Source organism: Sitophilus oryzae, unplaced genomic scaffold, assembly GCF_002938485.1.
Source record: "Sitophilus oryzae breed Bouriz unplaced genomic scaffold, Soryzae_2.0 scaffold_1588_pilon_pilon, whole genome shotgun sequence".
Lineage (NCBI taxonomy): Eukaryota > Metazoa > Arthropoda > Insecta > Coleoptera > Curculionidae > Sitophilus > Sitophilus oryzae.
Genome location: NW_022146267.1, coordinates 676,886 through 690,898, shown reverse-complemented (window position 1 = coordinate 690,898; position 14,013 = coordinate 676,886). Strand labels below are relative to the sequence as shown.

General features: G+C 31.4%; 1 protein-coding gene across 1 annotated transcript in view; it reads right to left on the bottom strand.

The window, feature by feature from the left end:
• The window catches only part of LOC115879817 (high affinity cAMP-specific and IBMX-insensitive 3',5'-cyclic phosphodiesterase 8), a 511,035-nt gene extending 498,055 nt beyond the window's left edge, over window positions 1-12,980 (bottom strand). The window contains exon 1 of the mRNA XM_030896822.1: window positions 12,676-12,980. The gene's annotated coding sequence lies outside the window, so the exon portion shown is untranslated. The remainder of the gene's footprint in view (window positions 1-12,675) is intronic.
• Between the last annotated feature and the right edge of the window lie 1,033 nt (window positions 12,981-14,013).

Genomic DNA, 14,013 nt, shown 5'->3' with positions numbered 1-14,013 from the left:
TTCCAAATTTTTATAACTTCGCCTTGTAAATACTATGCTATTTTTGCGTTTATTAAAATATTTAAAATACTAAAATAGTAGTTTTTTTTTAATTGACGATTGTGTGCGAAGTGGTCAATCTTTCAATGTGGCCCGATCTTTCAATTATTTAATTTTATATGGTATATTATGGTTAGGTTTGATTGCATTTTTTTAATGGGACATTTTGAGAAGTAGCAATTTTTAAGAGAGATGAGATGAACTTACAATTAATTTTAAAAATACATATTTGTATTTTAGATGTTTTAATAATATGAATTAGTTGAACTTAATAATCATATTTAAGTAATGTGGTTAATAAATGGTTATCGAACTCAAATTTTGGGGTGAGAAAATTGAATTGAAAGTTTTACACGTGCCAATTTAAAAAAAAAGTTAACAGTGTTTGTATTTTGTTTATGCTAATTCTCTTACATGTAGTTTTTTGCGAAGAAATATTTCATTTATTTTTTAAAGTTAATGCCAGTAAAAGTAGATATTATTTTTAAATAGTAATATAAAGCAATAAAAAGTAATATAAATAATTTTGATTTCTAATTTTTTATTTATATTTTCCTTCCACACACTTACACTGCATGCTTAGAAAATTAATAAAGGTTTATATTTCATGATTTTAAAATTTGTTGTTAATATAACAAATTAGTTCTGTAATTATTATTATTTAATAAACCAACGTTGCCATTTAGAGACTATATTATTTTTAAATAGGATCTAATATAAATACTTTTGACTTCTATTTGTTGTTTATATTTTGCTACTACTTAAAAAAATGTTTATATTATTAAATGATTTTAAATTTTGTTGTTAATAGGTATAACAAATTATTACTGTTATTATTATTTATTAAACCAGTCTTTGCTTAAAAACATTAAAAATCATTTTCCTACATCCAAAATAAAAAGTATTATTGCAGTGTAACAACAGAATATTAATAAAAAAATGCAAAACATATAGACATACTATCCCTAACTAACTAATGCTAAAGAATAATATTCTTTGCTAATACCAACTAATACGAATATATGGCAACAGCGCCCTTCATAATGTATTTTCTGTGTAAATACTAGTACCTCAATAAAAAAATAATGTGTCCTTATCTTTATTTGAGTCCGCAGAAAATTAAAGATGCCCGCTTCTTTCATGGCATTGCCACCGACCGCTGTCGGGTTTCTAGGAAAGAAACCTACGTCGCCGGACGACAACTAAAATCCAGTTTATATTTTATTAAAATCGATCCTGACGAATAAATGAATTTGATAAATGAATGAATTTTATATATTAATGGTTTTTGCTGCCGAATTACTAGAATACAATATTTCAAGGCAGATGACGCATCTATTCGATAATTTTTTCGAATAGTTTTCGACGAATGTTTTCTTACTAGCTATCGAATTATTCGAATGAATTGCAACTATCGAATGTTTCGATAATATTCATTCGATAGTTCCCACTACTAGATTTTAGGACCTACACTTATACAAACTTTTTTACCTATTTTTATCGGCAGAATATGCTGCCGTAGTTTCCGGAATACAATCCGGACCACCCTGTATATGGTGGTAGTGGGGTTAAGGGGTAAAATAGGTCTCTCTAGCTAAACTTCGCCCTATACCATTTGTTTCAATTTTTGAAATTAGTGAATACCTTTTATTATTATTATTATGGAGTAAATAATGCATTGATTAGTGTTCTTTTGAAATTTTATGTTACTTTATATTAGCATAGCATTTCTTAATCGATTTAGATACCACACGAATTTATTTAAATCATAAACACTTCCACGAAAAAATCGTAACTTTCAAATTGTGACGTATTATTTCGGTCATAAATAGTCGGTCAAGTCTAGCACAACAAATTTTACTTGCTCAAAAAATTCGTCGTTTCAAAATCGTGTTATTTTAGAAATGTATGTGTTTACAAAATTTAATAAAACCTGGTCTGTGATTCGGTTTAATTTGAAAACTTTATTAAAACATATTTTAATGTGGTGCTGTAGAAATAAATATCAAAATAATTCACGAAACCCACAATTCCTAAATATACTACCAAATATTTCAAATTTTCGTTATTTTGCTGGCTGAATTTAGTTTGTTAGTCATATTGAGGGCCAGCAATAAAATAAAATAGGTCTCAAAATGAATTTAGCACAAACTAAAGTAATGTACAGGGTGTCCCATTTTGGTTGAAATCATACGTTATCTCCGTTATTAGTGAAGATAGAAGGGTGCGGTTTGCACAAACCTGTCTCACTTTTTTGTCAAACGGAAGATGCCGTAAACAAAATTTTCATAGCCCTCTGCGTTTCCGAGCTACAGGGTCTTTTTGAAAGTTTTGCAATTTGGGTCACCTCCTGTATCTCTATTATTGTTAAAGCTATCGAGAAGGTGAAAACTGTTTATTGTAGAACTTTTTACGTAGAATACAGTGGCGTAGTCTGTTTTTCTACAAAAAAAATATTTTTGAAAATATGAACTAAAGTTATGTTTTTTTAAATGGATCACCCTGTATATTTATAAATCATATGATCTGTCTTGGCATAAGCTTCTCAAAAATACATATCACTCTATATTTATTTTCACTATTTACTGCAATATTTAAAAGTTTTTATTAAAAGATCATATTTATTAGTAGGCCATGATTGATAATAAAAGAATCTAAAGAATTATTAAAAGTATACTGCTATCTGTCTTTTGTTTTATTTTGGGAGCCGCTAATAAATTCTTTATATATTAGGGAAACTTAAGTCTCTACCGCTATTTGTAAATCTTGGAATACGTGTATACGTAAGACTAATCTATCGTATCGGAAATTTTAGATATTCCTTTAGCTAATTTACGTCAAATATACTTTCAGCAAGATGGGGAACATTCCCCCACATAACTATGGAAATATTAGAATACTGTTAAATTATTATTTTTCAAATCAATGAATTGGAACCAATGAACACATATTGATAGCCTCCTCGATTCCCGGATTTCGTCGTTCTCGATTTCTGATTTTGAGGATTTTCGAAATACGAAATATATCGTGGGCACTACAACAATTTCGAACACCTGAAAAATGCTTTAATAATTCAAGATTTAGATATTTGCAAACCCATCCCGTTATAAAAAAAGAAAAATATATTCACAGTTTCAGTGGTAACAGTTATTTCGAAAGTAAAATATATCAATCCCAGATAAATTTTAATATGTATGACTATTTTAGTAAATACCATTTTGATTTTTTGTTATTTATCACGGCCTACTAATCAGAAAATGATATATTTTAAATATTGCAGTAAATAGTGAAAATAAATATAGAGTGATATATATTTTTGAGAAGCTCATAGCAAGACAGATCATATGATTTATAAATATACAGGGTGTTCCATTTGAAAAAACATAACTTTAGTTCATATTTTCAAAAATTTTTTTTTGGTAGAAAAACAGACTACGCCACTGTATTCTACGTAAAAAGTTCTACAATAAGCAGTTTTCGCCTTCTCGATGCCTTTAACAATAACAGAGATACAGGGGGTGTCCCAAATCGCAAAATTTTCGAAAAGACCCTGTAGCTCAGAAATGAAGAGGGCTATGAAAATTTTGTTTGCAGCATCTTCCGTTTGACGAAAAAGTGGCACAGGTTTGTGCAAACCGCACCCTTGTATCTTCACTAATAACGGAGATACCCTATGATTTCAACCAAAATGGGACACACTGTACAATAAAATATTATTAGACAGAAAAGACATTTTAATAAATAACACAATACTGGAAATAGTAGATATATTTGGAACAACTAATTCACAGCTCGATATCTCTACTACTAGAAATGAACAGAGGAATTAAGTTGGTATTGAGTACTTATGGAAGAAACTCAATCATATTCAAATCTAGAATACTACTTTATTTAAAGAATAAAACATTCGACCAATGTGTATTACCTGTCAGGTAACACACATCAGACAAAACTTACGTCAACATCATAAGTGCCTACGCACCTACCCTAGACGCTAAAATTGAGGATAAGGATAAATTTTACCGAGCTCTGCAAAATATACTCCAACAAATTCCAAAGCACGAACGAATCATTTTGCTAGGTGACTTTAATGCCCGTGTCGGCAAACAACAGGAAATATGGCCTGACGTATTGGGAAAACATGGAATAGGAAACGTAAATAGCGATGGTGAACGCTTATTAACAACATGCACAGAGTATAATCTTTGCATCACCAATACGTGGTTCATGCTGAAGGACGAATTTAAAGGTACCTGGAAACATCCGAGATCAGGCCATTGGCACCAATTGGACCACGTAATCGTTCGAAGGACGCACCTAAAAGATGTCAGTCTCACAAAAGCCAGAGTAGATGCCGAATGTGGCACTGACCACCGAATTTTAATCTCAAAAATGAAAATCCAGTTCAAACCAAAACATCCACACTGTAAAAAGTAAAGCTACATGACCAGATTGAACGTACGGGGTCTAGAGAACAACGATACCGCCGACGCCCTCCGGGAAGCCATCAAAGAATCACTTAAATAGTGGACCCACGGAATCCGTAACAATTGGTGTCGGAAGTGCGATTCAAGAGGATTTTAAGAAGAAATTAAGTGGATTGGAAGATTTTTAGACCGAATCAGAGTATTTTTATGGTTGGTACAAGGGAGCAATCGAAGAAAATGGAAGAAGTAAGTAAATTATTGCGCGATTTTATGGAGAATATGAGAAGAGAGAAAACAGAAGAAAAAGAAGTAGAAAAATTACGCCGTCAAGAAGAACAGGACCGGCTTAACAAAATTTTTGAAGATTTGAAAATTCAACGACAACAAGAAAAACAAGAAGAACAGGACCGGCAAGACAAAATTTTCGAAGATTTGAAAATTCAACGACAACAAGACAAACAAGAAGAACAGGACCGGCTTGAGAAAATTCTTGAAGATTTCAAAGTTCAACGAGAGCATGACAAACAAGAAGAACAGGACCGGCTTCAGAAAATTCTTGAAAATCAAGAAATTAGACAAGAACGGTTGGAAATTAGACAAGAACTCCACCGATAACTTCAATCTCAATCGTGGATGCTGAACATGGCTGGACACAACTAAGAGATGCGATTCACAAAACCAGCGAAGCAGTACTGGGAAAATCCAACAAAAAGAAACAACCAGACTAGTTTAACGAAAATCATATACAGGCTTTGTTGGAACAAAAGCATAGAGCACATCAAGCCGTCACTGCAAATCCACAAAATCCAAGACTAGCAGACAACTTTAAGGCAGCCAACAACACGCTCCGAAGAAACCTGCGCCAACTAAAGGATAACTGGTGGTTAAAAGCAAAAAGCTAGTCAGATTCAGGAGTATGCCACGCATCACAACTATCGTAAATTCTTCGAGGCTGTAAAAAAAGTGTACGGTCCAACTAAAAAGGCAAGATGCCCAATCATGGCACAAAATGGCAAAGGGGAAGAGCAAATCAGAAACCGCTGGAAAGAGCATTATAGCCATATCCTTAACCAAGAAAACAACCCCAATATAGAAGTACTCAACATAATACCTCAGTATAACAGCCTCAATGTATTAGACATTCCAATAACAGAACAGGAAATAAAGGACTCCATAAAACAGCTTAAAAACAACAAACCAGCTGGCTGTGACGCGATTCCGGTGGAAATCTATAAGTGTGCAAGTAAAGAACGTATTGGTCATCTTAAGGCTCTCCTTGATGTCATATGGGAAAGCGGATAGGTACCTCAGGACTTTTGCAACGCGAATAGAGTGAATATATTTAAGAACAAAGGAAGTGCATCAGACTGCGGAAACTACCTGTTGAAAATTTTCGCTAAAATCAACCGTTTAGGCACAAAATCCCTGGAAATTCATCCTGGGGAGACCACATTAAAATAAATGCGTCATATACTTTACCTCTTAGGTGGTGTGGAAACAAGTACACATTTTCAATAATTAAAATTAATTATTCATAAATTAATGAGCGAATTAATGATACGTCACTGTTTTATGAAAAAAATGAAGAAACTAAACTAAAACTAGTTTTAGTGAACCCTAATCGACATTTGATTTCGTAAAATCGACTATACATAATATATCAAATTTTACGCAAAATTGTAAAATTTCCAGGGATTTTGTGCCTAAACGGTTGACTTTAGCGAAAATTTTCATAAAATCTTTTTTATAGGAAATTTTATTCTCTTTAATTTTACTCTCCTCAAATTTTCTCGAAAAACGCATAGTTTTCGAGATATTCTATTTATTGGTCCGTGCTCGCATACGATCACGTGATACGTGATCCGTTTCGAGGTATCTAATTTTATGGATCCGTGCTGTCCATTTTAATACTCATTCAAATGATATTCGTTCAAAACCAAACGAGAGGTGGGCAAATATAGAACCCCCAATATTTGCCCACCTCTAGTTCCGACTATAACATCGCAATTGTTGTGTTCCAATTAAAGATGTTGCACTGTAGTTGGAATGTATGAAATGAATGATATATTACGCAAATTTAGCATATAAACAAAAAACGCGATGTTAAATATTAAATTGCTCTTATTATTATCATAAACACTGTCAATTTAAGCGATAATTATTGCGATAAATCTTGAACTGGTGTCATTGCCCTGACATCTACCTATCACGTTCAAAAATAAAATTACTTTAAACTCAGTCACCAAAAATGAGCAGAAAGCTGAACATTTTTGTTCTTAGATATTATTATTTTCAACACACACAACCTTGATTTTTTTTTCGTTTGACTATGTTATGTTATAATACAAAAAAATGATTAAATTTTTGGAAAACGTAAATATACATAAACTTCATATTAGATTTTATCTGTTTGCTTTGGCATTAGCCGACTGAGATAACGAACACACGGACAACACCAGATTTGTTATGTATCTCGTTATAATTTAGCGAAAAAACAGCAAAAATTGCTCCATTTAGAATCATTTAATGTGCTTAATATTATATGCAAAACGTAGTATAAACGTTATTTATAATATATATTTTTCAACTGAAATGTATACATTCTTGAATATATCAAGTGCGGATCATACTCGACAGAATCAAATAAGCAACTATAGATATATTTTATAGTATTTTGAAATTCTTATAACGTGCTACAAAACAATAATTAAGTGATTTTATATGGTCCAGACCAAGCAGACAAAACAACGACAAGAGCGAAACATTTATGTTTTACGACAAATCCAATACGTTTCTGCGACATTTTTGTTTTGTTTCAAAATTCGGAGACTTTTCAATGTCCCGTCTCGAGTCGCTAAAGATCAAAGTGTCTATGTTTTGTTTGTATATTTTAGTTGTCGGCGCAGTGTTGATGGCGTGTGCTGTCAACAGTGAAATACATACATAGACCAGTGAAATCACACATGGTTAATAAAACTCCTTCGCAACAACTAAACTTTTGACTTTGTTGTACTTTTGTCCTTGCGGTGTGGACAATTTGTCTCAAGTTTGTCTTGTTTTTGTCTCAAAATCGTGTTTACTTTTTGTCGCCTTGGTCTGGACCCATATTATTATAAAGGGCTCTCCTCTATACAACAATTTAGTAGTATAACAGTTTTATTAAAAAGAAAATAAATTTCTTGCAGTACAGGTATATAATAAATTATATAAGATTCTTGCCGTAAACTGCTGATATAGAAATTTAATTCCACGCCACGCTGTGTTCGTCATAATGTGGATCAATGTAGTCACATTATGACGTTTGTTGAACACAGTGTGGAATTAAATTTCTATATTAGCAGTTCAAGTTATATAATTTATTATGGTTTTATAAAAGTGTATACCACTCTTATACGATTATTTTATGTAGCTTTATGCGACTATTACTATAAAATGGTTCATATACAACTACTATACAACAAATCTTTAAATATGGCGATTTATGATACAGCAATTTTCATTGTAGAATACTGTTGATATTATAAAACAGAATTTTTGTAGTTTTGTAGTCTATCAAAAATGGAATTAATAATTCTTTACAATTTTGACAGACAGTTGTCTCAACAAGAATGACTTGCCGAGTTGGTTTCTGTTTTAGGCAATGAAGCACCACAACAGTCCACAATTTCTCGTTGGTATGGACAATTTAAACGTGGACGGATTGGTCTTAGTGATAACCTAAGAACAGGTTCGCCAACAACGGCTGTCGTCCAGGAAAAACGTCGATACTGTACCGGGTGTCCCACTAAGAATAGCTCTCGGCTGTATCTCGGAAAGTATTAGCCGTAGGGGCTGCGGAAAAAAATATTTGTAACTAATAAGGCTATGAGAAATTGCTGTAAATTATTTTCAAGTTTGTAGAACGACCGCTAGGGGGCACAACTGCAACAATAAATAAGAAAATGGTGTTTTAACACAATTTTGCCTAGATAAGGTGTACTATAGGTAACAACAAAACGGCCGAAATCTACGTTCAAGTAATAAATTTTGATAAAGACCCTACCAGGTCGAAACATCAATGAAATTTTTAATATAAAAAAACCGTTTTTCTCATTGTTTACCTGACCTAAAGCCAAGAAAAAACAAAATAAAATATATATTGAGAGGTCAAAGAAAAGAATAAAAAAAACATAATAATTATTTACACTGCAGAAACCAGGTGTAAGAAAACACTGTAAAAGAACAGAATTTGTATCAAAATGTATTAAAAATATAAGCACCTAGTATAACAACATATTAAAATGGTAAACACTGGTATATCGCCACGATTTGGTGGACCTCGTTTAGTCATTTATTCTCCTCTTTTCCTTCCAAGCAGTTGGTTTGTTAGCATACTCATTCATCGAGCACTCTGTTGGACTTTGTTGTATTTTATGTCCAGATTAACAATCTCACCCTTAAATTTTATATGAAACTGATTATTGAATATTAAACATATCTGTATATTGATCCATCATTAACTTACCGAATATCAGTGTAAGAAGTTCTTTGAACTGTTTAAATCTTTCTTTCTCTGGTCCATTTAGATTTTTATTGTTTCCAAATTAAAAAAAATTATATGAGAATATTTGGAATTTTTATTCATTGGAGTCAAAATTTGGGAAATTGGGTATCGAGTAAGGGAAGAGTCGCTACTATAATAATAATAATAGACTTAGGAAGGTGTAACAAGGTAATTAAAAACTTGTGCTTACCTTTAAATCTCTTTTAAACTACACACAAACAGAACATTTATGTAGAGCTTCCGAATGATAAAACAATAATGGCTGCTAACACATACCACTGCTAGAAAGGAGAAAGGAGAGAGGACACATAAGATACACTTGGTTGGTGTGTCTACGCTGAGGCTATCCGCGCGTGCGCACACCTTAATTTCATGCTAGAATGTAGACACATCAGTATACTATTACAAAGTGTCTATATAGATATTTATATTATGTGTATACGTCACATTTTTACAAGGTGTGTACTATAAGCACAACTATGATACAAAGTATCACACATACATATGACTTATATATATTGTATGTCTCATATACCGACGTCAGATTTCATCATTTTAATAATTATTTGTTACGTTACAAAAAACTCTTTAGAATCCTGAGTGCACACGGTATACAACTAGTAAACACTGTATCACACAATTCTATCAATATAAACCTGCGTGTATGTCATATGTATATGTTAGAACTAGATGAACACTTAGGTTCACTTTAACATATTTTGTTTCTCATGTGTCTCCCTTGTAGAAACGAAATTTCATTTGAACGTGCTGTATGGGTGTTCAGTTGTGAAAAGCCAACCCTTAACGACGAATGATCCTCCACCAAGACAATGAAAGGTCCCACACAATTGAATTTTTAATGCCAGAAAACATCGAATTGTTGGACTAACGACTTTTTTACTTTTCCAAAAATTAAGAATGAATTAAGTGGTTATAAAGTTTCCAGTCCCCAGAAGATACTAGAAGATGTAGTCAACATCTTGAGGTACCAAGCAAATTTGAAGGTACCAACAAGCGAGTGAAATAACTGCTTTCAAAATTGGTTCCATCGAATGCAAAAATGCATTTCTCTTGGTAGGGAATACGAGTACTTCGAAAAACCATAATGTTCAAAAGTTGTCCACTGTTTTTTCTATGTTTGTATATAGTAGGGTAGCATGAATAACCCTGTATATCTTAATCAATATCGGCGCTATGCAAAGAAAAATATCATTGGTTTTTATTTGTAATATCTCATACGTCAAAAAATCCTGAAAAAAAATGTTTACCCTGACTATTATTAACGTCATAAGGAGCGTTGATCTGTACCATAACAATGTTTCTGTTAAGTCCTTGAACTAACTTGTCAGCGCATCAATTGAAGTTTAAAATAGAAAATTAGTCCAAAAATAGAGATTGAAATTCGCTTTTTATGCTAATAATTTCCTTGCGTCGTTTATTTTTCTACATATCTACTCGAACTTAGCCAAAAACACATAGAAAAATCGCAAAAGAACAGAAACTTCATATGTATTTTATCTGTTTACATTCATATTAGCGGCTTAGGTAAGGAATATACGCCGACAACATGGGATTTGTCTTTAAAATTAGACGAGAAAACACAAAATGTTAATAGGAGCATCTACTTATATCTAATTATTATATTAAAGAAAATATTTTATGTGGGAACCGGTGATCTTACTATACAGGGTTGTTCACCACATACGACACGAAGTATTGTAGCTAAATGGTTAGATTTTTACCTATTGTAAGTTTTGGGTTCGTTGAAGGACTATTAGAGCTACAATTTAAAAATATTTTTACAAGATACAGAGTGTCCTAAATAAATAAAATATATCAAAGTTGTATTTTTTTAAATGGAACACCCTGTATATTATTACATTTTCAGTTTCTACGATTAAAATAAAGGTAATTTTGATTAAGGTTTATTACACTTAAACCTTACCGTTTTTGAAATATTTTCAATTTTGTAAAATTGCAGTCAAAATTTTAAGGTTTCATTTCTCCAAGGGTATCAAAGTTTTTAATACTAAATATTTACTGAAGTCTATTTATTGATCAGATATTTTGTTGCAATAATAAAAATAATATTACCTCATAGAGAGTGTCTAAAAATTTATTTTAAATTATTTCTAGCTTTAAACGGCAATAACTTGTTTAATTTAAATGGAACGCCCTGTATATTTTAGGAGAATCAGATGCACAATTTAATTGTCTATCAAATTGTATTATACCACTTTTTATCTATCCCTTCAAGTTTTCGTAGAAAATTCATTTTCTTATAATTTAGACCTCTTTTATCTATATAACCATGGAATATTGACATTTTAAATTGTTTTTAAAGCAATAAATCTACAAAATATACAGGCTAGTAATATTATCGTTTTTAGCAAAATGATAATATTACTAGCCCATTTGTATCCCAAAGAAAATTATTTAAATCTTTATAAAAGAGTATACTATTAATTAAATATACCACCATTATTTCCGCCCAAATACTAATTAATTACATACTTAATTATGTTCGTTAATAAATTATTCTAAATAAATATGGATTTGAATCAGAAGTCAATATAATAATAAGTCATGAAAATGAAGTCTCTATTGTTATAAATAAGCATTCGTCAAAAATAAAATAAAATTTATAAGGTGTTACTTTTTACCACACTGTGTAATACACATACAAAATACAGTTTTTTAGTGTGTGGAGCAATTATTATTAATCAACGTAAATAGTAAATTAAAGTAATTTCAATACTGGGATCATATTAATTGGTCATCTTTAACAAAAAATATTTAAACAATTTTTTATTTTTTCGCTTATGAAATAAGCGAACTATATCGAGAATATTAATATCTGTACTCTTCGAAAATTTTGTTACATCTGATACTCGTAAAATATACAGGGTGTTCCACGTAAATTAAACAAGTTATTGCCGTTTAACGCTAGTAATTATATATTTAATATAAATTTTTAGACACTCTGTATTTGGTAGTATTTTCTTTATTATTGTAACACAATATCTGATCAATAAATCAACTTCAGTTTCAGTAAATATTTAGCATTAAAAACTTTGATACCCTTGGAGAAATGAGGCCTTTAAATTTTTACTGCAATTTCATAAAATTGAAAATATTTCAAAAACGGTAAGGTTTAAGTGTGATATACCTTAACCAAATTTACCTTTATTTCAATCGTCGAATCTAAAAATCTAATAATATACAGGGTGTTCCGTTTAAAAAATACAACTATATTTTTTTTAAATTATTTGGGTCACTCTGTATCTTGTAAAAATATTTTTAAATTGTAGCTCTAATAGTCCTTCAACGAATCCAAAACTTACAATTTGTAAAAATCTAAAAAATCCTATTAAAATAAAAAAAATATTTTTTTTTCAATTTTGATTTTTTGCACCCTGTCCGGTATTTACCTTTTGTTTACATAGAAAATTATTGTTAATAAAAGATAATGTTTATAAAAGTAAATGTAGCCATCTGATGATTCGTTATCACAAGAAGTGTGAAAATTAAAGAAGAAAATCAGATTTTTAAGAAACATTTTTTCATTTTTTTATTATTTTTTTGGACTCTGCAAGGGCCAGAGCAAGACCAAGGAAGTCTTGATCTCGGTCTTGCATTCGCTTATCACTAAAGAACTCTACCTACCTTATTTTCGCTATCGCTGGAAGAGAAGAGTAAGGAACCAGAGAACAAAATCACAAAAAAGTCTTTTTTATTTTATTCAATTCAAAAATATATTTTTTTCCTCAATTTTTAATCGAGTCTATGATAAATCATTTTATTTTCTACCGAATGTACGTTGGAATTTAAACAACAGACGCATGTGACATACGTGCCTGTGTCAATAGAATTGTTTACGCGAGACGAACGAGGCGATTGCGGAGAGACGTCGGCGTCGGTGGCGTCTATCAGCGAGACCGGCGGTCTTTCAAGATTCACTGATTTGAAAAAGCGCACTTTGAATGCCGGTGCGCGTCTAACCGGCGAAACACGCGGTTGCGCGAATTAATCCCGCGAATAGATGGCGCTCGCGTGCTTGTTTGGATGAGGTTTCGTTTGGGTCGATTGGCTTGTAGTTCGGTAGCTGTATAATAGAGGGCGGGAGTTTTTTAGATATTGATAGAATCCCTAGATCAATGACGAAACAAGGTTTCTCCCAGGGCCAGTCAACTGAGATATACAACCTTGAACGATCTTTTTTTGGGGTAGTAATTTCCTGGGGCGCTAGATGGCGTATTTTTATTTTAATTTTTCTAGTTGCCTAACAATTGCGTACAAAATTGTTTTTATAGTTGCCTAAATAGGCCTATTAATTATGTTCTGTCATTGTTCTGTATGTCAAATCAGTTTTCCGTTTCCGGCTTCCTCCTTCTTCTTCAGTTGTGTTTTGCAATTGAACGGAGATGTGCGTTTCGCTGTTTGCTGGTTGTTTGGCTGTGTTTTTGCAATCTTCATTTTAAAATCGTGATTTTGTATTTTTGAATTTTTTTGAACTTTGTTTTGTGTTTGATTTTTAAGATCTCTATTAAAGGTAAGGTTTAAGTTAAAGGTTTTTGATTTATCTAACAATTTTATTTAATAATCCGAGAAAGCGAGGTGAGGTAACCTAACCAAGTCCAAATGTTCGTGAATTTTATTTTTTAACAATGTAATATTTACAACGCCATATATTTTTACAAAAAAATTGATCAACTCCATATTTTTGTACATAAACTTCACAATATGATATTACACAATTGTTCAAGTCCATATGTAAAAAATACACATAAATAAAACATTGTTTCTAATGGACGTCACTTTCTCTTGTATTCCAACGATATTTGTTGTGTTCTTAAATCTGGTACTATAATAAATATTATACTTTTTAATCTGTTGTTTTATTTGTTTGTAAAATGTTTTATGGTATAATTTTCTGTAAATTAAAATAAATTATTTATTGTAGGTTTTTATGCACATATATTAATGATATAAGCAAACCATTTA